This window comes from Brachycentrus maculatus, unplaced genomic scaffold (assembly GCF_059751285.1).
Source record: "Brachycentrus maculatus isolate JH-2025_06_01 unplaced genomic scaffold, ASM5975128v1 h1tg000117l, whole genome shotgun sequence".
NCBI lineage: Eukaryota > Metazoa > Arthropoda > Insecta > Trichoptera > Brachycentridae > Brachycentrus > Brachycentrus maculatus.
In genome coordinates, this window is record NW_028280870.1 from 2,520,001 (window position 1) to 2,547,284 (window position 27,284).

The 27,284-nt window shown below is 32.4% G+C and overlaps 2 long non-coding RNA genes across 2 annotated transcripts in view; both read left to right on the plus strand.

Moving 5' to 3' along the window:
* The window catches only part of LOC148309846 (uncharacterized), a 31,660-nt gene extending 9,213 nt beyond the window's left edge, over positions 1 to 22,447 (plus strand). The window contains exon 3 of the long non-coding RNA XR_015837480.1: positions 22,275 to 22,447. This is a non-coding gene — a long non-coding RNA (uncharacterized LOC148309846). The remainder of the gene's footprint in view (positions 1 to 22,274) is intronic.
* On the plus strand, positions 16,397 to 25,316 carry LOC148309847 (uncharacterized). The gene is made up of 2 exons (XR_015837478.1): positions 16,397 to 16,633; positions 22,938 to 25,316. It is a non-coding gene; the product is annotated as an uncharacterized LOC148309847 (long non-coding RNA).
* Positions 25,317 to 27,284: the final 1,968 nt, after the last annotated feature.

Genomic DNA, 27,284 nt, shown 5'->3' on the forward strand with positions numbered 1-27,284 from the left:
TTTTTTGAATGTAGGTACTCACTCCTGTCAAATTTAGGTAAGAAAACTTAACCTTAGCTTATCGCTTCTGATTGGCTCCAGCCTCGCCTCAAGTCCGACTTATTCTATCGCTTATTCTGTTGCTTTGCAAAGCGTGCCGCATACACGCTAGTAATAGATATAATATTAATGAAATCGATTAGATAATTAAAGTAAAATTATTTTTTTGAAGGGTATATATAGAGGTGTATTCTTTAATTCCATAGCAGTCAGTAAATACAAATGAAAATAAGTCAGATATTCTTTAAGCACTAAATATTTAAGTACCTACCACATATAAGAGTATATTCAAAAATCCAAATGAAGACTATTTTCTTTTCCGTTATTTTGGTAAGAACTTCATTCACTATAACTTTATTTATTTCAATGTCATTTTCATCGTATTATTGTACTTTATTTATAAATCAGAATTTTTAAAGATCACTTTAGAAATAAAAATTTAAAAAAAATACTTCACTAACAGGTCAGGTGACTTAGTGGTGTCCGCAAAATATTTATAATGTTATATATAATGTTATATTAATACTTAAAACTAATGACAGGAACAAACTGTCAAAACATCACAAATAAAGCGACTAAATAATGGAGTATTTCCAATTTTATTTTCACCATACATATTTGATCCATTTTAATCATTGTAATATTTTCTTACTTTGCTATCAAAAAAACTGATTTTACTTCATTATTTCTTACTATTGTATATTTTACCTAAATAACGTATGTAATAAATAGGTTGGGAATTTTATACATATTTTTTTAATAATAAAACGTAAAAATTCAAATATCCAGTTTAAATATTCCCATTCCTTGAATCTGTACTATATCGTCTACATTTTTATATTAAATACACCTTTCAGACTATAAATCAGACATCAATCACACCCGTGAGAGTATATACCACTGTACATATATAGACTATATATTTTATTGTTCACAGATGTTGGTTGCGATGTGGTTTAGTCCTGCTCTGGGAGAAGTTCCTTGTAGGATGTGTAACAACGATTTGGTGCGAGTCCGCTGCCTTACGAAGGACACTTTTGAGAATTGTTTAGGGACTCCCATAACACGTCACTGCGGAGTAGGAAAGTTTTGCAACGTCAATTACCCCGATTGGTGTGGTGAAAACTACACTCCACTGTGCGACCGTTAGAGTTTTAGCTTAGTGGAACGCGTTAATTTACCGTATTTTAATGATAAATTAAAAATGTAATAAAATAGAGGCTCATTTCATTTTCCTATTATTTTTTACCCTTCTTAACACCAAAAAATGTAATAATATGGAGACCCATTACATATTATTCTTGTTTATGCTCTTCAATTATTCATTAAACTTCAAAACGTAATAAAAATAAACATTCGTTCAGATAAAATACAGAGTCATTTGATTTCCCTTTAATTTTATACCCTTCAATCCTTCCTAATACTTGTGTGCTTGATATGAATGTTGGAAGTGAGATAAATCTTCTTCAGGGGAAGTTGAGCTAACGCCTTTCATTTTAGGTGGCCAATGCACTATGAGATTAAAGTAAAATGTATGTTTAAATATAAATATATATATATATATATATATATATATATATATATATATATATATATATATATATATATATATATATATATATATATATATATATATATATATATATATATATATATATATATATATATATATATATATATAAATATTTTGCATTTTTGGACTAAGTAGACTCTACTTAGTCCAAAAATGCAAAAAAAAACTACTACAAAAAAATTGTCCCTTACTGTGTTTTAAATTTGGACAGCCGACATGTTATGATGATGACAGTCCGAAGACCCGTGAAATAACATGATACATTTTTTACTGTTTCGTAGTTAACCGCTTTCGTTAAATGGACAACGAGTCATTTTAGCGAAAATGCACTATCAAATGTATTCGATATATCTTGCATATGTATTTAAGAACTTCGAATTTAATAATTCAATGCATCTAACATATGCATTTAAGAATTACTCACACATAACACAAGAAAGCACCTCCCAGCAAAACACACAAATCACGATTAAGACAGATTTAGATTTTTTATTATAATTTAAATTAAGATTTTTTATTATAATTTAATTTCTTAAGTTCACAGGCATCTCATCATACATTTTCAAATCCTTATACATTAAACAATTTTGCAACTCGGGTTTTTTCAACAATGGCAGTCTTATTTTATCCTTCTAGAAATATGTTAATGACAATTTTTATTTAAAACTATTTTATCCTTAAAATATTTTGGTAATTCAGGATTACCTAAAAAGATCTGTTACACCAGTTCAATAAGTGGCTAGATATTTATTTTTAATTCATTTTATTATATTAACGATCTCCTGAAAAAACATTTTTTTAAAAATATATGACGTTGTTGAAAGGAGTGATCTATATATTATATATCCATGAAGTCATTTATAAAACTGATTAGATAAATGAAATATAAATGATACATCTCCTAACGCATAGGTCGGCAAAGTGTGGCTCCGGAGCCGTATGCCGTTCTTTGACCTTTTAAGTGTAGCTTCGGCTGCAAGCAAACTGCTAAATCGTCTTTTTGTTGAACATGCTAATAATAACGACATGCAAACCTGACTTGACTAAACTTTCAAAGGAAATGCAAGGATATTATTCGCAAGTAGCGTTTTAATCTTCTTCTTCTTTCCATGTTTGCTCCCTAGGTGGAGTATATGGCCAACACGAGACGTTTTCACGTCACTCTGTCACGCGCCATCTCCTTGGCTTCCTCCCAGGTCAGTTGGCGTCTCGAAGTTCCGCTGAGTATAGTCGGTGAATGGTCGTCAGCGGCCTTCCGGGGCGCCGGAATCCTCGGGGTTGGAAGAAGAGATACGAGGGGTTGATGCTCTCAGGTGGCATTCTAAGGACATGTGCCAACCATGTCCACCTTCTCCTCTTCAGGACTTCCAGTATGAGGGGCTGTTGAGTTCTTCTCCTCACATCGGTCATTCCTCACGAAGTCATACCACTTTATACCCAGTATTCGCCTCAGGCACCTAATTTCAAAACTTGCTAGATTCTTGCTTTGAGCTTTGGTGAGGTGCCACGACTCACATCCATACAGCAACACTGTTAGGATGCAGGCGTTAAAGAGATGACACTTGGTTTTTGTCGAGCAAAGCAGTGAGTCCCAGACATTGCGCATTTTATTGAATATGGCTCCTTCCATTCCGAGCCGTACGTTCAGTATAGTTTTTATAGATACCTTATATTGAAAATATTCTTTATCAATTAATAAAATCCTTATTTAGTGTGAAATCAAGTTTTATTGAGTGTACCCGTAATTTTTTAATGGTCTAAAATTATAATAAAGGCGTACTAGAAGTGCCAACAGATTTGGCTCTCAAGAAAATTTTCACTCGTTGTAATATGCGTATTTGGCTAATAAGTTTGCCGACCACTGTCCTAAACGGTATAAATGCTCGTGAAGTGCGCCAATGTTACAACAATATTTGCGGTAACTATTATAAAAATTGGTAAAAAATTCTCACTTCTACATAATCTTAAAAGGCTTATTTATAATTACTAAAATGAAGACTTTATTCTGTGTTGTTTTGTTGGTAAGGATTAATGTATATTTTTACAATTTTGTATTAAATTATAATTGTTTTAAATCTAACCATCATGACGCTTTCCCGCTGGGGTAGGCACAAAGAATAGAACGCCACACCAATCTGTCCGTGCAAACAATATTTTCCTATTCCACATTCAAGCATCCCTCATACATACTTGCCGATTATTCTCATAGGCCATAGTTATAGGCCCTATATAATTACCCATACTTTCATGTTCTTCTTCGGTTTTTACATCTATTTTTACATCTGAACAAAGATGTAGAAGAATATGGAAGTTCTAAAAGTATTCACGTGTAAAAATATCTCAGTAATAAAGTGGTGGAACCCAGATTCGTGAACAAGGATTTGCTCTCAGAAATATCGTTGACTTCAATCCTTCTTGTGGTAGCTTGAGTGAAAGGCCATACCTAGCTTTTGAAGCAATCAAAAGGTCGTACAAACGTTTTAAAATAATGTGTTCAAAAGATAATGAGAATTTTTCGTTTTCAGATGGTAGCCTTGGTGAGCGTCGTTCCTTCTGCAGAAGCCGTAGGATGCTATCAGTGCAATAATAACCTCATGTGCATTTCTAGAGACCACTTTATGAACTGCGTCGGAACTCCTCAATCGCTACCCTGTGGTCCTGGTCAGGTCTGCAACGTCAATATGCCCCTACCATGTGGGGTGAATTATACTCCGCTGTGCGGTATTTAGAAGGACTCTCTGCTTAGTGTATATCGGCGCTCGTGCAATTATAGTCAAATCGAATATTGGTTATATTATTTCGAGAAATAAAAATACTTTGTATTTTGATCCACTCACATTTTTACTAACCAACTAGTTTCGGCAACAACCTGTTGCCCTCTTCAGGGTTTAATTTATTACTAATAATAATATAATAAATTAAATAATAATAGTAATAAATTAAACCCTGAAGAGGGCAACAGGTTATTGCCGAAACTAGTTGGTTAATAAAAATGTGAGTGGATCAAAACACAAAGTATTTTTATTTCTCAAAATAATATATCAATTTGATCCACAAAGTTAATGCTTTCAATATTCAACACAAATATTTGTTTACTGTATTTTATTAGATTAACTTTGACATATGTTTTTAAAGTTAAATTTATACTAACCTGATGCAATAACTGAAGTAATCCTTAATAAACGGATTTAAAAATCTCAATTTGTTTCTGTTATATCGATTAATGATCTAACCCTTAATCAGCACACAGAACAAGCACATTTTTTTACTATGTACTCATGTATCCATCGATTTAGTCTTGGTCATTCAAGGGCATGCCATATAACTACAATACAATATGGAAAAGGCGAAGAGCTTTAGGATAGGCTGCATTTGGTAAATGATCAAATGTCCTAAAATCCCCAAACATTCCCATCCATCTGAAGAGGAAAACATTCGATGCATAGATTCGAGACATCTGCCTTAAGAAAAAAATCATACATAAACTCCGGATAGCACAAAAAAACAATCGACAGAAGGATCTAATCAAATCACTAAGGTACCGAAAACCGAATGTTTGGAAAAGGAAAAAAAACCGAGGTGATTTTTAAGGATCGCGGAACAAAAGTGGAACTGGACAGGTCATGTGGCACGAATGTCTGAGGATATATGGACGAAAAAAAGTGCTTGACTGGAGGCCTAGAAGAGCAGAAGCGTGGGTGAGCAGACAAGATGGTCCGATGATATTAGAAAGTGGCGGGCCTGCACTGGAAGAGAGACGCGTCCAACAGGGAGGTCTTTGTTCAATACTGGACACAAGAAGGCTGGAGTAAGTTTGCAAGAAATCGATAAATATCAAATTTAAAATATATTTTCGTGACGAATCATAAAACCTTTCATTAAAAAATATTTTTTTTGAAGTGTCATTAAAAAACGTGCTGTCTCGATAAAATCAGTATATTATAATCAACCACATTGTTTTTACTTAAATGATTAGATATAGTACATTGTATTGTAATTAATGATAAGTATATTACCGAAATGCTAAATCGAATAAATATTACGTAAAACACACGATGCGTCACTTAAACTTTTATTTACTGTACAACATAATAAAGCAAAGGAAGACAATCAATTATTTACTTTTCAAGAACAACTTTTGACAAATTTCAACAAACTAAAATGAAGTCCACGTTTTGGGCTGTTTTTCTGGTAAGTTGTGAACCATATTTTCGATTGAATTCTTCATTATTAAAAAAAAAACATTTTGCCAATTTTCTTCTTCTTTTAACCCTTATTCGTACCCTATGATGCGTAGGGCACTGTATGGATGCGCAGTGTTTTTTGGGTCGTTATACTGTTGATTAATTATATAAAGGCAAGGTGATCCTGCACTATTACAATAGTCTATATATAAAAGAAATAACATGCAAGGCCTCTACTTTTAGGAATGTGCTGCATGTAGAATATTATGGATTTTCTAACCCAATTGTGCATAGGGCACTGCATCGTATAGAAACATTGTAATCTTGATCGTTTAATACGCGAAGGAAAGGTGATCAGCCTTCCGCTTCAGGTACCAATCTAGGGTCAGATTAAATAAATATAAGATTGAAAAATCATATTATCGATAGGAAAGGTAATTGCACAAAAATACATTGCAAAAATTGAAAATAAATATTTCCAGAATTTATTTAACGTCAAACGTCTACCCAACTAAACACCACGGCGCCTGTCATGTGATATTATGTGTATGCATCCACAGATCTCGTCGTTGATGATCGCCATTCCTCCTTCAGGTGCCCTCAGATGCCTGCAATGTAACGAGCTGAGCAACGTGAGGTGCGTCAACCACATCCTCTACGCGAACTGCTCCTCTTCATTGGAGACGTTTCCATGTCCAGATGGAACTCTTTGCGACGTCAATTTTATACCGTGGTGCGTCGAAACGGATATCCCACTGTGCCCTCCACCGCCTCCTTCGACATGAATTGTGGAACTCGCCGCTAAATTACCCTATTTACTTATATGGATTTTTTAAAAAGCTTTTTACACATGTGACTTAATATTTATTAAATATTGTGTAATAAAATTACTAAAAAAATATTTTTGCTTTATTCAAACACACTCATATACACTGGCAAAAAACTTTAAGTCGAAAATATGAAATTTTGACTCAATGATCCATGTTTTTAAGTTTTCACCGTTCTATAAATTTGGCAAAATATACTGAGTATGTAGTTTGAAATGTTAAATTTTTATGGTTTTAAAAGCAAATTCAACTTTAATAGCGAATATTTAAGGCTAAACGCTTTAAAGAACAAGGATTATACAAACAAGGATATTAGAGTTAACGTTTTAGTAAAAAAGAATCGATATCTTGTGTTTTATTTTAGATTTTTAATTGACAGTTTTAACTGATTCCAAGAAATTACTACAGTAAATTGTTTTTTTTTTTATTATTTTAAATTGAAATGTTATTTATTTATTTAATAATCAACTCACTATATCATATTATAGATAACAAATAATAAATGTGACGAATTGATCGATAATGCAGTCTTATAACAGTCGAATTTGTATCTTTCTTGAAATTGATAGATAGTGCTGCCATCTGTTGATGCCTTCGCGAAGTAAATAGCATTTTCCACTTGAACAACAAACAAGTTTACGGATACTATGATATCGAAGATGTAACTAAAGCAGAAGGAAAGAAGATATTAATATTTATATATGTTTAATAATGTTAATTTAAGAAATTAAACACCAACGTATTTTTCCGCTTTTCTTTATTTTACTTCTTGTACAGAATATATATATATATATATATATATATATATATATATATATATATATATATATATATATATATATATATATATATATATATATATATATATATATATATATATATATATATATATATATATATATATATATATATATATATATATATATATATATATATATATATATATATATATATATATATATATATATATATATATATATATATATATATATATATATATATATATATATATATATTTGTGTGTATAAAAATATACATATTAAACGTTTAGGTGTTTCAAAGGTGAAGTAAGGAAATAATACAAGGCTGTTGAGATTATTAAAGAAAGGTGTGTTGAGATGGTTTGTACATGCGAAAAGAACATTGATACAAATTCATGAGGCAAATGTAATAAGAAATAGAAGCAGAGGAAGCTCGAGAAAACTTGGCATGATCAGATATGTAAAATACTGAAAAGTGGTCAGGTCAGGAGTCGAAGCAATCAGTGGGTATGTAAAATATGAGGAGATGTATCAATGCCAATGGGAAGGAGGCGAATGTGTGCAAAGACAGTGTAGTGTACCGTTCTATTCTCTCTGCGTACCCCTGCGGGGTTTCGGCGTTATGGTTAGTTAATTTGTTATTTATATTTTAATTTTTATCGAAGTAGACTGTTTTTCTACATTTTCATTCTGACAGGGAACATATTTTTTTCCCGGAAAATTCTTTTTGATAAGATTGAAAATCTTTACGGATCGGAATTCAATATTAATTAATTCAATCGGAATTTAATATTAATACATTTGATTAGATAATAAATTTTCGGCATTTGGGGGGTATAAATACAGTTGCATTGTGTATAATATTTACAATAATCCTCACATTAGTTGTGCAAAAAGAAATCAATTTTTAAAATTCATCAGCGATACAAGATGAGGGCTGTTTTCTTTGGTATTCTCTTGGTAAGATATTTTTTTTTATATTTCCAAATTTTAAGTTCCTACTAAAGAAATGACAGTAAAAATAAAATTATTGTTGCAATATTTCTTTTGTTGGTATAATACATGTATTTAACCTAGAAATATTTTTATACGAAGGTAATATATTGATTTTATAGAGTTTTTATAATTGTATAATTTGTATAAAAGCATTGATATCTTTGTGGTATGATAATAAAGCGAGTGCTCCTTACCATCCATTGTTTACTTTGTGTAATACTACTTTCGAAAATTGATACGATATTGATGTTTAATAATGGGCAGAATGGTGATTGTCACACAGCGTATACTACCTTGAGATTTTGTATATATATATATATATATATATATATATATATATATATATATATATATATATATATATATATATATATATATATATATATATATTGTATATATATTTATATTTGTATTTATATATATATATATATATATATATATATATATATATATATATATATATATATATATATATATATATTTATTTATTTATATATTGGTATATTTATATACCTATATCGCTCACTCCTTTCAAGAACGTCATAAATAAATAATCGTAAATTTTCACTTGTGCATGTTTTCGGAATGTCCAGAAAATGTACTATATCCCAGCAAAAGAGGCATATTTTTAACTTAATATTTACCCGCTACAGGGCAGAAAGTGTTTTTTTCCATTTTGAAGAAAAGGTATTGCTTAATTATTTTTTTACAAATGTACCAAATATTTTTCAAATTGAGAAAAACCTTCAGGTTTTACTTTAAAAGATCTGTTGCACAGTAAAAAGTTCAATAAGTGGCTGGATATTTATTTTTAATACATTACATTATCTTTTTAAACTTATATTTTAAAAACGTTCTCCTGAAAAATCAAGTTTTTCGATTTATAACGTTCTTGAAAGGAGTGAACGATATATAAACAGCAAAATATTACTGTTTTTTTATTATGAAATGATTGTGTTAAGATTTTTATTTATATTTTATAAAAAGGTATAAAAATTATAATGATAGTTTATAAATGTTTTGTTCTTCATAGAAAAAATCTTAATTTTGAATAGTTCGTTTATACCGCGGGGATCATATAACGCGAATTAGACAACCGTCCGCAAACCCACATTATAACCGACTTCAACTGTAAATTTTATATATTTGGACAGAAGTGAAGAAGACAGGCGCCGTGGTGTAGTTGAGTAGATGCTCGGCTACGAAATTGGCGTCGTGGGTTCGATTCCGGCCAGTTGCAAAATGAATTCAAGAAAGATTTATTTACAATTGGTCTAGGTGTTTGTGATGTCTTTTTTACTTTTACCTTCCCTATCTTTACTGTCCCACCTGCAGACAAGCCTCTAAAAAAAGAGGCTTTGCAGGGTATTCCTTTAAAAAAACTGATATAAAACACCAATAATATGCCATCATATGTCAAAGAAAAATAAACAAAAAAACATTATTGGAATAAGATGAATCTATGTAAGTCTTAAAACTGGCGGTGGTTCCATTTTAAAATAAAACATATAAAGGGTTGCTTACTGCAAATGATTGACTGATTGACATTAACATTTCTCCGCAGATGTTAGCTCTGATGAGCGTTATTCCATCTTCAGAAGCGGTTGCTTGCATGGAATGCAATGCTGTGGGGATAAAATGCATCAGCAAGAACTATTACATGAGCTGTTGGGACACTGTGGGGATCCCCTGCCCGAGTGGACAGTTCTGTAACGTCAATATGGCCGGAACATGCAGTGCTAGTTACACTCCGCTATGCAATTTTTAGAGACTGTTTATCACCAGCCTAATTTTGTTCAATAGGGTCTTTTCAATAATGAAGAATAGTCTTTTTAATATTTTGAATATTCAATTCGCTTTTTTTTAATGATTTTACTGGTGTCAAGATAGTAAGTAATAAGACGTCACGAGTGTTGGCAGCGCCGCCCGACGGTCCAGATTGTGAAAACCCTGGTATTATGCAGAATGACACCATTCGTATTCAACTTTGAGGTTGTGAGGTTTTTAGTTTGGAGGTTTTAGGAGAATATTAAGTTTTTGATTAATAATAAGATTTAATTTATTAAATGGTGATTAGGCCAGATCTTTTCCCTGTGTCTTTTTTTATTTCGATGTACATTAATACGCGTGGTCTAATATAATAACTTGCAACCTAATAAATAGTCTTGATGAAGAAGCGGTTAGCTTTGAAACCGGTAGATATTATAATTAAGTTAGAATATAATATTTATAGTGATTTTGAAACAAAGATACATTTTAATTATAAAATGGAAAATCACAAAATTAGTGCTTCAACTATAAATTATATTTTCTTTTATTTACTATCCTAATCTGGTTCTAGTATATTACACATCATTTCTGGCACTATTTTTTAAAGACTAATGTGTTGTCATATAATTTTAATTACATAACTGATTAATTACTCACCCCGCTTCCACAGTGTAGTGATTAGCACATTTGGGTACCATGCTGGAGGTGCCAGGTTCGATTCCCAGGGGAGTAAAAATAAATATATCTGATTTTTCACTTTATTCAATATGGGTTTTATTCCCTGGACTATAATATGAAGCAAAATACTAATAACCTTGACTTTATATAAAATAAACGATCTAATTAACGTTGCATCAGTTTAATGCCGTGCCCTATGCACCATTGAGTGCGAATAAGAATAATTATAAAAAATTGTGCTACCATCTTTCTGTATAATGCCCAGCCAACAATCACTAAATTTCATTTTGAAATTATTCAAAAATTAAATGCAAAAAAATGCCCCAAAAATTCGGCTAGCGTCGTTTATACAATATTTACATAACTAACTAACCATCACGCCGCTTCCCCGCAGGGGTAGGCAGAGAGAATCGAACGCCACACCACTCTGTCTTTGCAAACATTCTTTGCCTCTTCTACATTCATGCATCTCCTCATACATACCCGACGATTATTACGACTCCTGACCCGGCCGCTTTCAAGTATTTGACATACCTGATTGTGCCAAGTTTTCCTCGGTCGTCCTCTGCTTCTTTTTCCAACTACATTCGCTCCATAAATTTGTTTAACCGTTCTTTCTTCGCTCATACGCTCCACATGTCCAAACCATCTCAACACACTTTTCTTAATTTTATCGATAATGCTTATCTCAGCCTTACATTCTTTCCTTATTTCATCATTCGAACATCTATCAAACATCGTTTTGCCACACATTCGTCTGAGGGATCGCATTTCGACTGCATTCAGTCTGCTTTCATCCTTCTTTTGCCAACTCCATGCTTCGCTTCCATACATAAGGGTTGGAACCAGAACTCCATTGTGTACTGCCAGTTTAGCTTCCGCTGATAGATTTTTATTTGCTAAAACTGATTTTAGTGCACCATTCACTCTGTTCCCAGCATTCACTCTCCTTTCTATGTCTTTATCAATCTTTCCATCCCTAGAAAACATACTACCCAAATATATGAAATCATCTACCTGTTCCAAAATCTCCCCATTTACCAATATTTCACACTCAGATCTACATTCATCTCTTTCAAAAACCATGATTATACATTCGTGATCATATATACATTCGTATCATCATATATACAATATTTACATTCGTGATCATAATCATTTGTTTAAAAAAAATAAAAGACCCTATTATACATAGTTCGTTTATTTTCACTTTTTATCAAAATGATTAGAAAAAAATATTAATGATAAATTATTTTGCATTTTATTACTTCAATATCACACAACTTGTAGCGTTTGTTAATAAAATATTGTGAAATAGTAAAAGTATTTTTTAAGCTAATTATTATTATTTTCAATGATACTATTTGGTGGTCAGCCCGTTGTGCTACCTAGCATGAATTCCCCAACTCGATATATGATTTAGTCAATAATTTATTCTGTAGACCGTTTTCCGCCATTTCTATTAAATATTTAAACAACAAAATAAAACAATTACTAATACGACTATTAAGATTTGGTTAAAAATTTTCATAATGCAGTTTCAACGCCCCAAAGACGCAACTCTAAACTTTAGATTCAGCTTATAAACAGTGTTTGAAAATAATGAGAAATGCATCCAAACACGTGTCAAAATAGATTTGAACAAATATTGCTATTTACCAAGTTAAACATAAATTAAATAATGTAAAAATAGCCCCTAAGTGGAGAAACCCAGATATGTGAACAAGGATTTGGACACCCAAAATGTCGTGAATTACATATTTCCTTAAGTAAGCAGGGATATGATCAACATTTTGAGTGTGTCCAAATACTTGTTCACAAAATCTGGATTATCTCCAATTACAGGAGTTATTTATCATATTATTAGTCTATTTACCAATAGACTCTCTAGTCAAGTTCTAGTGATTCAGGAATAATGTTTCAAAATTGGTTCATATATCGCTCACTCCTTTCAAGAACATCATATATCAAAAAACTTGATTTTTCAGGAGAACGTTTTTAAAGTTTAAAAATATAATACAATGTATTAAAAATAAATATCAAGCCACTTATCGAACTTTATACTGTGCAAAAGATCTTTTTAGGTAAAACCTGAAGGTTTTTTCTCCATTTGAAAAATATTTAGTATATTTAAAAAAATAATTAAACAATACCTTTTCTTCAAAATGCAAAAACAACACTTTCTGCCCTGTAGCGGGTAAATATTAAGTTAAAAATATGCCTCTTTTGCTGGGATATAGTACATTTTCTGGGCATTCCGAAAACATGCACAACTGAAAATTGACGATTTTTGATTTATGACGTTCTTGAAAGGAGTGAGCGATATACTTATAGAACATCCAAGAATTTGAGTAGTGTTGTTGTTAATAATGGGTAGAATTGGTGAATGTTACACGTGTGTAAAGTGATCATTTAAACCAGCCTATGACGGTCGTCAGATTCGCGTAAATGCCCAGACTTCCATTTACTTCTTCATCTTCGATGAGATGTCAAAAAAATAATATAAGAATATGATCATTTAATTTTTAACAAAAATCAATATTTCTCAGTACTGGCATCATCACCTATGACATATTGTACATTTACACATGAAATTTACCTGTGGCAGTGTCCATACATCAATCTGCATTCAACGCCAGGAAACCCAGATTTGTGAACAAGGATTTGGACACTCCCATAAAATAAACTGATAAAATTAAAAAATGCATAAAAATTTTAAATCATGTTTTCAGGTGTTTCTTAGCATGTAAAATAATCCGGGTAGGATCTTGCATGTATCTAAACAAAAGAGTCTCCGCTAAATAAAAGCTTTCTAAATCCGATCATAGATGGCCGTTGTTCACAAGTTGAGCTTACTCAAACGTGGAACGTCATGAGATTGATAATATATTTATGATCATCCTCCTCCCCCCTCATTAATTGAATAGAGCAATATTTATTTCTTCAGAAATATTTTGAAGATTTTCCTCTATGTGCAGCTGACAGAGAGTCCCTCAGGACTCTATAACTGCTGCGGGTGGATGGTGGGCTCAGATTCCAAAAAAAAATATATATATATATTTATGACTTCCAAAATTGATGATACGATCACTTAATCAGTCTATGATAAGATATATGTTATACTTTACTGTCCTAACTAACTGTCCTATAACCGTTATAAGACATTTAGACGCACCAACGAGTCTACTTACTCGTCAGGAGTTGCATTCGGATGGCTTGACTCTGGCCAGTGTCTGTACATGATGAATTCTTCAGTTCATTGGACACATTGCGCGTGGCAATGTGGATAGCCTTATTCAAACCAACTATGGATAGTTGCAGTGATAAAGCGTCACAAGACACACCAGAAAAGTTGTGAATAAGATAACCGTTTGTTCGTAGGTCTTCGCCCTGATGAGCGCCAGTCCCGTGGATAGTGTGGGATGCTGGGAATGCGCCAGCTCTGGGGTACAATGCGTCACCAAGACGGCGAACGCGATCTGCGTCGGGACTCCCCACGTGCTCTCCTGTGAGAACGGAACATTCTGTAACGTCACAACTTAAGATACGACACATAACACACACGTCATCGTGTGTGTTATGTGTCGTATCCCAAAATGCCTCTGCTTTATAGAGCCATAATAGTAGTAGTGTGGATTGTTAGTTTACCACTACACTACCATTTGTGTTGTAATATGAACGAGGGGGGGGGGGTGGGAGGGTGGACCATAGACATCAACAAATAGAGCCGCCAATAATTTAGCAATGTCACAAATATTAAAATAAGTCCATCGATTCTGTGGCGTCATTCAATACCAACTTACAAAAACAGCGTTTTTACATGGGCGAATTTTCCAAAAGAAAATGATGAATTAGAATGAAATATTCCTCCCCATGGACAAAACCAGATTATAAGCTAAATATAAAAATGAAAAATTTATTTTCTAGCGTTTCTCGAGTATATGAATATAATCCAGGATTCGGACATCACATACAGATGAAAGATTGTCTGCTATTAAGCAGATTTTTATTATTAAAAAAAACTTATCACATCTCATCATATCTCATCTCCAGTAAAATCCTAATTGATTCAAACAGTTGATTTCGAAATTTATCAATATATTTTAATTAGAGGTTCCAAGAATTTGAGTAGTGTGACTGTGTAATGCTACACGTCACTACCATAGCACAATTCACACAGATACAACTACACATAATTTTAATAATATGCGTTTTTAGTTTACTAGAGGACCAACCTGCACTAAGGATTGTAAAACAACATGCACTAAAGGCCGAAGTTATGCACTAAGGATGCACCCGGCCCTTTTTGACTGACATGCACTAAGGATGTCTGCCAAGATTGGCCGGGTAGGTTGAAAAAAAAATGGGCGGGGGCTAAAGCGGGTAGTAAAAAATCTTGCTTAGTCAATGTTGAATCAAAACGTGGACTATAATGAAAATTAATTAAGTTGATAATGAACTTATAGGGTTTATGTACTTATTTACAACAAATGTAATATTACCGCTTGTTAAGTTGTTTGATGCTACCGCTTATGAGAAAGATAGTGGCTCGAAGGAAGACGTCTCAGTGAATCTGTATATAATTCTGCTAGTGAAAACTTTCAAACGACTCGTTTAAACCAAAAAGCGCCAAATGCATAACGTCTACTGACGCTTTTCAGACGGATTGCATGGTATCATATAAAAGCATCGACCAAGTGCCGGACCTACAAAGGTAGATAGAGGAAATGATTTAGCAAATAAATGCGTTTTTAGTTTATTGTTTAGAGATCATCTCACTCTCATTCTTTCTAACTACTGGTGGAAGAGCATTCAACGCCATCGGTAACACAACAGCAAAGGCATGATCGCCAAATTTGATGCGAGCTGGTAAGATCACTTTGCCCATAGCATTTGTTATAGGCGATCGAAATGTGATACGTCTATCAACCAGTTCGTCTAGAAAACATAGGTCATTCAGATACTCTGGAGCCATATTATGTTTTGATTTATACGTGAGTAGACCAAGTTTATACTCAACCCTTTCGGGAAAGCGTAACCAGCACACTTGGTGAAATAATGAGGTGATGTAACTGTATTTACAAATTCCAAAAAATAGTCAGAAATAAAGACTCTATGGAGCATATCTGGAAAGAGTCTACTAAGTTTAATGAGGAACACCAGGATAAGAGAAATATGCGAGATCGAAGATGTCTTTAGATGGGGAAGGCAATGAAGTAGGCAATGGTGAGGAGAATGGAACCATCCAGACTCCCCCACATTGCACTGCACGACCAACTTCAAGGTAGACAACTCTCGGGCATACCACCAAAGAGATGGATTGACAGCTGGGAATCGACATCGCAGGAGGCTAATCCCCCTTAAAAACAGGCTACAAGGCCTACACCAAGAAGAAGATATACGATACTTAAACCCTGTATTTTTAAATTTGTTTTTCAATGAGTCGTTGTAAATTTCCTGTTGGCAGAGCTACAGCGCGTAATTTCTAATGTCAATGAATTATCAGAGAGTTGAGTATTGACTCCGTCTGGTTACAAAAAACTGTGTTGATAAACATTTATCTCTCTACTATAAAGTAGTAATTAAATGCAACGTTCAGAAAACAGTTGAAAAGTTGCTGCCATTCTTGGTGTACGCGTTCTTGGCTCAGAGTTCGATGAAGCAAGACACTTTAGGAAACGTGTTGTCATGTTTAAGTATCACTTTTATCAGAACACTAACTAATTGGTTGTTAATAGTTTGGTGACTGAAAGAGTTGATTTGCCGATCATCATGAGATCTTTCGCTTTCACCCTTTTTATGGCGGTAAGTAAAACGATATTTTGATTTTTGATACTTTTGATGCATCAGTCTGTCCTTAGTCAAGAGAAATCAAAAATGTATTATTGTAGACACTGGATTATTCAGCCTTGGGATGACATATCGTTCACACCTTTCAACAACGTCATAAATCAACAAACTTGATTTTTCAGGAGATCGTTTTTAAAGTTTAAGAATATAGTAAAATATATTGAAATTATAACTGTGCAACATATCTTTTAAGGTAAAACCAGAAGATTTTTTCTCCATTTGAAAAATATTTATTTTATTTTAAAAATAATTAAACAATACATTTTCTTCAAAATGCAAAAACAACACTTTCTGCCCTGTAGCGGGTAAATATTAAGTTAAAAATATGCCGCTTTTGCTGGAGTACAGTACAATTTCTGGGCATTCCGAAAACATGCACCACTGAAAATTGACGATTTTTGATATATGACGTTGTTGAAAGGAGAGAGCGATATGTATAATATACCGTACTGATGTGCAAAGGCAAATAGCCGCAAGTTAAAAACAGTAGTTTTGAGAGAAACGAGTTGAAAGTTTACTCAAAATGACGCTTTTTGTAAACATATGCATCAAATTAATGCAATTGGTGAGATGTAAAGAAGCTTTTTATTAAGCAGAAACTCTTATATTACCATGTGAGGTCCGAATCCTGGATTATGATCACAAACAATAATGGGTAGAATTGTTAATGTGAATGTTACACGTGTGTAAAGTGATCACTTAAACCAGCCTATGACGGTCGTCAGCCCAGTAAATGCGCTGACTTCCATATTCTTCTTCATCTTTGATGAGATGTCAAAAAATAAGATGACCAGGTTATATTCACAACATCTTTTGGTGTGTCCAAATCTGGGTTTCTCCATTTAGGAGTTATTTTTTCATTTGGACATTTCAACATACATGAAAAAGAATATCACAGACTTACAGAATGTAAACTAATTCTGAATGAATCTCATCAATGTTTAATTGGAGTAAGTTATATATTGACTAGTAAATTTCGCTACTCATGGCGCTACAATCAGCGATACCTCCAAACTTATGAAATATGAACTAACATGTGAAAGGACACTAACAAATGAATGTGTATTTGCTTGGATAATAAAATGATACGGTTTAAGCAATTTGAAAGTACTTAATAACATAAATTATAACGATTTTTTTCATGAAGTTATAATTTATGACAGATAACGGTTTTATTTTTTTCACCTGTGAACTTGTTATTAAAATGATGAGACACAACAGATAAAAGTACTAATATAATCGAAAAATATACTTTGCTTCTAGCCCGTTAAGTATATTCTATAAACTTTATAAAATAAAACAACTTTGTTTTAAACACTTTTTATTGGTCCACTTTTCCAACCAGTTTTGACAATAACCTTGTCATCCTCAGGGTTTATGTACTAATTCTAAAACATTGAAATACTCATAGTTAGGTTATAGTTTTTTACCCTTTCCTTACGATGCCAAAAACTTCCAAGCACTCCGTACACCATATGAAAATGTATAATTGCTTAGTATAATTATTATCCATTTTTAATTGATGTTTTACTTAGTAAATACCACTATTTCTTAAAATCTACTGTGACACGTGTTTCGATGCATTCCGCATCATTTTCAAACACAGTATGTGTAATTGAAAATGATGCGGAATGCATCGAAACACGTGTCACAGTAGATTTCAAGAAATAGTGGTATTTACTATGTAAAACATTAATTAAAAATGGATAGATTTTACCACAAAGTGACTGCGCAATCAATTAATGAAATAATTATTATCTATAGTGGTTAAAACAAAAGTTGTTTTATTTTATAAAGTTTATAAAACATGCCACAAAGTATCTGCGAAAAACATTCTCGAAAATGTTCTATAAACATTGTGGTCATTTTTAAATTTGTAATAATTCTTCTTCTATTGTGGTTATTTTTAAATTTGAAATAATTCTTATGTCAGGTCCCCCTGACGTCGACTATCACTTCAGAGTAATTGTCCTTGTTTTGGACAGCTCTAAACAGCGCCTCGACGGTCCTGATCCCGGTTCAATCTCATATATTCCGGAGCCAGGAGATCTGCCTTCTGCCCACACCTCGTTGACCCTCCATTAGGTGCAATAGCGCGTATGTGTCTCCTCTCAGCACATGCCTCAGATAGGACACACTACGAACCTTGATCTCAATCATCAACTGTCTCCCTGCTCTTACTCTTTGCAGCCAGCATTTGGATTTTTTAATTTATTTTTTATATCTTAAGTAAGCTTATATTACAACTAATATAAACTATTTACAACATTTTGAGTATGTCTGAATACTTGTTCACAAAATCTGGATTATCTCCAATTACAGGAGTCACGTATCACCAATAGATGTCTCTAGTGAAGTTCTAGTGTAGTGATTCAAGAATAATGTTTCAAAATTGGTTCATATACGTAGAACTTCCAAGAATTTCAGTAGTGTGGTTGTCAATAATGGTGATAAAGTGATCATTTAAACCAGCCTATGACGGTCGTCAGACTCGCGTTAATGCCCAGACTTCCATTTTCTTCTTCATCTTTGATGAGATGTCAAAAAATAATATATACTATTATTTACTCTTAATTTACATCATCTATATTTATATTTACATATCCTTAGAGTAAACAAAACATTTATTTCGAAATTCCTTTAGACTCTTTTCATTCTTCATACATTCAGGCATCTCATTATACATTTTTAAACCCTTATACATTAAACAATTTTGTGACTTTTTCAACAATGGCAGTCTTATTTTACCCTTATTTCTTGTAATATGCTCATGAAAACTTTTGTTTAAACCATTTTATCCTTAAAATTTTGTATTATTTCTTTTGAGACGCCCTCTCTATCGGTCTCTAACACTCAATCTCTCTTATTCTTTATTTTTTTAAGAAGATTTACTTCTCTAGATTGTCTTAAGCAATTTTTTATGAGGACTTTTCGGTTCAAGGTCAAATATTAACGGGATTTGTAAACACTGGCCTATCTTTCGAATAATGTTTTCGGCAGTGGCCCACTGTGCGACATGGTGACCGCGAAATTAGCCGAGTATATCACTTTTATCATCGGTGACCCACTTGGGAGATGTTTGTTATCACATACTCGTATCAGGTGCTGGAAAAATTAAACACGGTCTGACACTGGATGACATATACAAAGTTAATTATTACCAACAACAAGAGAAACACTATTTTTGTTTCTTTTTTGTTACAAAAAATATTTAAATTTAATTTATCAACTATATATTTCTTCTTATAAAATATCTAATACTACATTTTGACATCTCAACATAGATGAAGAAGAATATAAAAATCTGGGTTTTTACAGAGCTTATGTATGACCTGTTATAGGCAGGTTGAGTGATCACTTAACGCACGTGCAATATTCACCATTCTACCCACGATTGACAACCACACTATTCAATGTTTTGAAACTCCTAGATATATTGATCAATCTCATGACACAGTGCATATGAGCTCATAAGATGTGGAAAAGAGGAAAGCTTTTATTTAACAGATACCCTTTTATATGTATTAATTCGAACCCCCGATTACTTTTCCATACTAGTAAACGCCGAAAACATTATTTTGTGAACAAGTAATTGGACACACCCACAGTGTTGTCAACAAATCTTAAAAGATAGATAATTCGTTTGTGTCGAAATATTTTATTTAAAATATTATATTTATTCGACATATTACACTTACGAGTATATAAAATATTCAAATGGAAAATAAATTCAAAAATAAATTTTATTTAAGAAGCTATTTTTTTACGTCTATACATAGATGATGAAAAACATGGAAGTCTGGGTATTTTACAGGGCTTATGAGCTGTCATGAGGTGATTACTTTACCCACGTGCAATATTTACTATTCTACCCATGATGTTAATCATGGTAGAATATCTAATGGTAAAATTTGGTGGTTTGACAACCACACTATTGGAACTATGAAAACAAAACAGATTTATGACTGTAATGGAAGCCTTCTTTTGAAAGGACAGAGTAATAACATGTGAGGACAATGGGGGTCAAAGTGCAAACAAAGATTAATATATTTTAAACGATTTAAATGAATTCAACAACATATTGTAATTATTGATGTCGGAAATATAAATAAACGGGCAAAGTAGGTACGCGTGTTGATAGTACAATCATCACCCGCGGTATCCAGAACTGTCCAGATCATGTGCGTCACAGTGTCGTGTCGCTCTGGTCACGTCTGAGATGGAACTTGGTGACATGTGCCACATTCCGTTGTTATGGTTTAGTATAGTATGTTAAAATTATTTAATTAATCACATCATTTTGAGTGTGTCCAAATACTTTTTATTTATTTTATGTACAATATAAGACTTCATCTTATTGGTGTAGGCCTTGTGGCCTGTTTTTAAGAGGGATTAGCCTCCTGCGATCTCGATTCCCAGCTGTTAGTCCATTTCTTTGGTGGTCTACCCGGGATTAGTCTACCTAGGGGTTGGCCGTGCATTGCTATGTGGCATTCCATTTTACTCACACACGCATTTACCTACTTCTATCATCCATTTATATATAGCTATTTTTCACTTAGTTTGGCTATTTAATGACTTTATGAATAATTGAAGCAGGTTGTACAAGTTTATCACATAATAATCAAGGTAATTTTGACAAAAAGAGATGTGTATTAGGTTTTGTTTGATGTGTTTCTGTGTTGATCGTGTGGTTCTATGTACGTTTGCTAGGGGTTTTCCTGTAATATGTGAGAGTAATTCTTGAATGTAAAGGTATATGTAAGGATTGTTTTAGCGTGTAGTTGTATGACTTCCAAAAGTTGAAAGTTGTTGAATATTTCCTCTGTGGGAATCTGTCTCGAAACTTTATGTATTATTTTCATTATTGATTTTTTGGCAACAATTACACTATTTAATAATAATTACTGAGGTTTAAATGTATAAAAGGTTATATTCAAACGTTACATCAAGGTCAATCGGTCAATACTGGATATTTTTCATTATATGAGTTTAGCAACGAGAAAATGGTTGAAAGTTGACCTGATGAGCTTGATAATTTAGTCGTTATCAGGTAATTACTTAATTAACAGAAAGTTTTTTTTAATGAATTTATCTGTTTGTTATTGTACATCTTCTTTTTATTGTATCACTCTATGCTGAAGGTTGAGAGTCATCATGATAATCGTTGCTAGAGACGCTCTAAATAGAGACTTACGTTTTTTTATATCTCATCAAAGATGAAGAAGATGGAGAATATGGTAAGTCTGGGCATTTACGGGGCTGACGACCGTCATAGGCTGGTTTAAGTGATCACTTTACACACGTGTAACATTCACCAATTCTACCCATTATTGACAACCACACTACTCAAATTCTTGGAAGCTCTATATATATATATATGAACCAATTTTGAAACATTATTCTTGAATCACTTACAGCCCAACGTACGATAAATCGCAACTAAATTTTCTTTAAACTCAAATTTATTTTTAAGAATGTATGTTCTCTTCTTAAGGCCCAGATTTCAAGCGTTCAAATCAGAATGCGCAGAGCCGCTTAGGGCTAGAGTGTCCTAACACTGTATATTGGATATTATTTTGTTTTTTAGAATAAGTTTATTTAAAAAATATTTTTAATTCCTTACCTTTTATTAACTCTTTTCTTTTCAAAACTACATAATTTTTTCGAAGAAAAAAATATTTCTTCACTGCAAAAATGGTGTTTAAATAAAAAAAATCATTTACGTAAAATGTTACCTAGATTTAGAGAAAATTAAGTTGCGACTTAACGAACATCGGCCTTAAGCTTCGTTTACACTCGACTTTACCTTGCATTTTACACACTACTGTATTTCGTATTTCTCTTTCCTTATAAAATAGCCACAGACTGTTTTTTCTTTACGGTGTCGATAATATCGTCACCAATAAAAACAACAATAAAAATTGTACACTACTAATATCGTAATCATACAGGAGAAAGTGACCAAGTGCATTTTTCACAAAAACGTGATCAATGACTGTTTGATATCTTACTAGTTTAATATTGCCCTGAAAAAAATCCCAAAAGATTTTAAACTTGGAAGTTTAATACAATATATTGAATGTTTAAAAATTACTAACTGTATTGATGTTTATTTTCTTGCCAAGCAAAAGTGACTTAAATGGACCTCCTGAACATTTTACATTTTGTAAGTTGGTCACTTTCTCCTGTACGACTACGATATGTTCCAATGAAGATTGATGTGAATTTTCTCTATTTTTATTTTTTTCTTTCACAGATGCTGGTCGTATTTCCGTTGGAAACGACTGCTGGAGTATCATGCGCAGAGTGCAACAGTTTGCAGGTCATGTGCGTCAGCAGGAACGCCGTCCTTCCTTGTTCCGGTTCGCCCATGACCAAGCTCATCCGGTGTCCTTCCGGCACTTTCTGTAACGTCAACATCCTGCCCTGGTGCCATAAGGACAACAAACCGCTGTGCGGGCTGTGAGAGGATGCTCCTGCGATACTAGGAGAGAGAGAGAGGGACAAAGATGACCAGGATTAGATTAACGTTTCAAGTGATCCCGATAAGACTCTTAAAGAAGATTAATTTAAAGATTGAATATTGAACATTTGATGTTTCTTGTATCGCTCACTCCTTTCAAGAACGTCATAAATCAAAAATCGTAAATTTTCAGTTGTGCATGTTTTTGGAATACCCAGAAAATTTACTATATCCCAGCAAAAGAGGCATATTTTTAACATAATATTTACCCGCTACAGGGCAGAAAGTGTTGTTTTTGCATTTTGAAGAAAAGGTATTGTTTAATATTTTTTTTAAATATATAAAATATTTTTCAAATGTAGTAAAAACCTTCAGGTTTTACCTAAAAAGATCTGTTGCACAGTAAAAAGTTCAATAAGTGGCTTGATATTTATTTTTAATACATTGTATTATATTTTTAAACTTTAAAAACGTTCTCTTGAAAAATCAAGTTTTTTTATTTATGGCGTTCTTGAAAGGAGTGAGCGGTATATTAAAAGCATTGTTAACCTTGTGATATGGTAATATATCGCTCTCCTTATCACTTAAAAACACTACTTTATGATTACCGGCTTTCAAATAATCATTACATCATCAGGTCAAATGTAGTCTGCATAAAATCATATATTTAAATTTGAAACCTAACTTATTCCATTGACATTTCATATTATGTAGAGATTACCTCAAAAAACAACTAACTGAAAAACTAACCATCACGCCGCTTTCCGCAGGAGTAGGCAGAGATAGTTACTATCATTTTTGCCACACAATTCCACATTCATGCATCTCCTCACATATATCCGAAGATTATTCCGACTCCTAACCTGACCAAATTCAAATATTTGAAACAATTGACCGTGCCATGTTTTCCTCAGTTTTACTCAGCTTCGATTATATTACCGACCACATTCCCCTCATTATGTTTTCTGATTTTTGTTAACTCATTCGATTCACATCACACCTTTCTTAATTTTATCGATAATGCTCAAAGATACTTCCGCATCGGCGAAAGTACCTTTGTGAGGCAAATATTCCTAGTGGAGGGAAAAGTGGAAAAGCTAAAAATATTAGTTTTAATCTAATAATGTATTAAAATGCAATTCCATCACGAAGTGTCAGTGGATAATATAAATCTATCAAATATTCCTACTTAAGTTAACGCTTTAACTACGTGGCATATATATATACTTTTAATGTGACTTTGAATGTTATAGTCAGAAAGTTTATGATACCGAAAAGAACATTGTCCGATATTTATTTTAATAAGTCGACAAGTTGAAGCAAACTACACTACGTTGTAAAAACGTTAACTTCCATATGGAATCGATGCCCTAGGCATTTTACATTGGTAAACACAACTTTTACATTATATCTAGATTTGTATTTTACAATTTCTTTGCTATTTTTAGCCAGCTCGGCTGTCCAAACTTAAAATACAGTAAGGGACATTTTTGCAGTACGTTTTTTTTGCATTTTTGGACTAAGAAGAATCTGCTTACTGTGTTTTGAGTTTGGACAGCCGAGCTGTCGATTCATATTGTCAGAATGACACATTTAAATATTTGAAATAATATTAATAATAATTAAAAAGTAACATTGTTTTAAAATCACTATTTTATAGTGATCTTAAAACAAAGTTAAATTTTAATTATAAATATGAAAATCACAAAGTTAGTGCTTCAAATATAAATTATAATAATAATAAAATTATAAACACTGCGTAGTATACGGGTTACCTTTTTATTAAAATTCCAGACCTCGGAAAAGTTAACCTCTTATTTAGTGAAGTTGACATTACTTCCTTTTGGTTAAAAAAAATGGAAATATTGATTTAAAAAATAAATCGGTTACATTAACTTTAGCTAACAGGTTAAAAAAATCATAGTAAAATAAATAAAAGTCAAGATATAATGTTAAAATTATCTACACTACGTAGTGAAATCGTTAACTTCCGTAAAAAATAACATACTTGCCCACAAGTGTGTGTGAGTGCCTGTGTGTGTGTATTTGTGTATGTATATGTATGCATGTGTTAGCTTTATTACGTATCTATTTTTTTTATTAATGTAAGTAAAAATTTTAATGTATATAAAAATAAATGTATATAAAAATAAATAAATAAAAAATAAATTATACTCAGTAAAAAAAAAAAACTTTTCACCCCGCTCTTCCCCTTGAAAAGGCAGAGAGAATAGAACTCTATACCACTCTGTCTTTGTAAACAATCTTCGCCTCTTCCCCATTCATGCATCTCCTCATACATACCCCCCTATTATTCCGACTCCTTACTTGAACACAACACAATAAGATTGAACCTGAACACAATAAGACTTTTTTTAATTTCAACAATAAGTGTCAAAAGATTTATAGATTAAGTTTATACATTACGGTAAAACACATTTCGTCATATGATCAAATTTATACTTAGTTTTCTAGTATATTGCGCTACATGCATAAATTATATGCAGAATTCATCATTTTTTTTTGCATACAAACCTCATCTGCACCCGATGGTGCATAGGGCACTGCATCATATTAACGCAGTGTTATCTTGATCATTAACATATGAAGGAAAGGTGATCAGCCCTCCGCTTCAGGTACCAGTCCAGAGTAGTATTGAATAAATATTACAGTGGGAAAATCACTTATATTTCTTTGACCTCCCTGAAAATCGAACCCGGGACCTCCAGTACGATAGCCGAGCGTGCTGACCATTACACTACGGAGGCGAACCCATTTTACTTGTTTATTTGTATTTTATTATTGGTATCATAGTATTTGTATTATATTTTATTTATGTGTTAATTATCAATCAAATATTACAATGTGCGTTTTCATTATTATTATCGAATATTTACGTATCTTAAATGAATAATAAATTTGGTGGTAAATTGATTAACGCAAAGTTTATTTGACTGCACAAAACGCAATGAATTGAATGCTTAGACTACTATCTAGAATCAAGTCTTTTGACATTAACGCCTGTCATTTTCATCGCAGGCAATCCGCATAACATTGTGATTGTATAATAAAACTGCAAGTGCTATGCTATGTAAAGCTTTTACCACTTTTATTTTATTTGACCAATGACCGGGTTTCGCCGTTACTGACACCACCAGTCTAAGGGCGCTTTTCCACTACCCGGAATTTTACCGTCCGGCAGTCCGGTTTTGAAAAATGAAAGCGACTACGACAATTAAGCGTGATCGAATTTATGCGCAACGTGTTCACGCACCGATCAAGAGCTCCGAAGAAAGCCAATCCAAGCCAATCATCGTTTTAAAACGCTAACTGACGTGCCGGATGGTGAAATTCCGTGTAATTCCGTGTAGTGGACAAACGCACTAATTATATTGGTAACGAGGAAATCCGGTCACTAGTAATATAAAATTAAAGTGGAAAACACTTTATAGATAGTTATTATTTTATTATATAAAATGCAGTTTATATATGAAATAATTGTTATAATGTTAAAGTCTTTTAAATATTAAATTGTTATTTCCTTTTAATAAAGGAAAACTATGGGCTCTAGTAAACGTATAGCCTAATATCAAACGTCATTGTGTCATTTTCCATGTCGTGTTATTTAAAAAAAAATAGTTAATCGAAAAACTGTAGATAAAGAACGGATACTCAATCTATTTTAAAAAAAATAATTGTTACAACATATTTTTATGATTTTTTAGCAGTTTGTGACTGCATACCATAAGTATACAATAATTGGAATATGGAGGTCACCAAAAATACCAAAAAACTAAAAAAAAGACTAAGATCAAAACCGAAAAATGAAAATGGTCAAATTTTCATATTTTTCTTCATAAATGTTGAGATGTCAAAAACATATCGCTCATTCCTTTCAAGAACGTCATAAATAAAAAAACTTGATTTTTCAGGAGAACGTTTTTAAAGTTTAAAAATATATTACAATGTATTAAAAATAAATATCAAGCCACTTATTGAACTTTTTACTGTGCAACAGATATTTTTAGATAAAACTTGAAGGTTTTTTCTCCATTTGAAAAATATTTAGTTTATTAAAAAAAAATTAAACCATACCTTTCCTTCAAAATTCAAAAACAACACTTTTTGCCCTATAGCGGG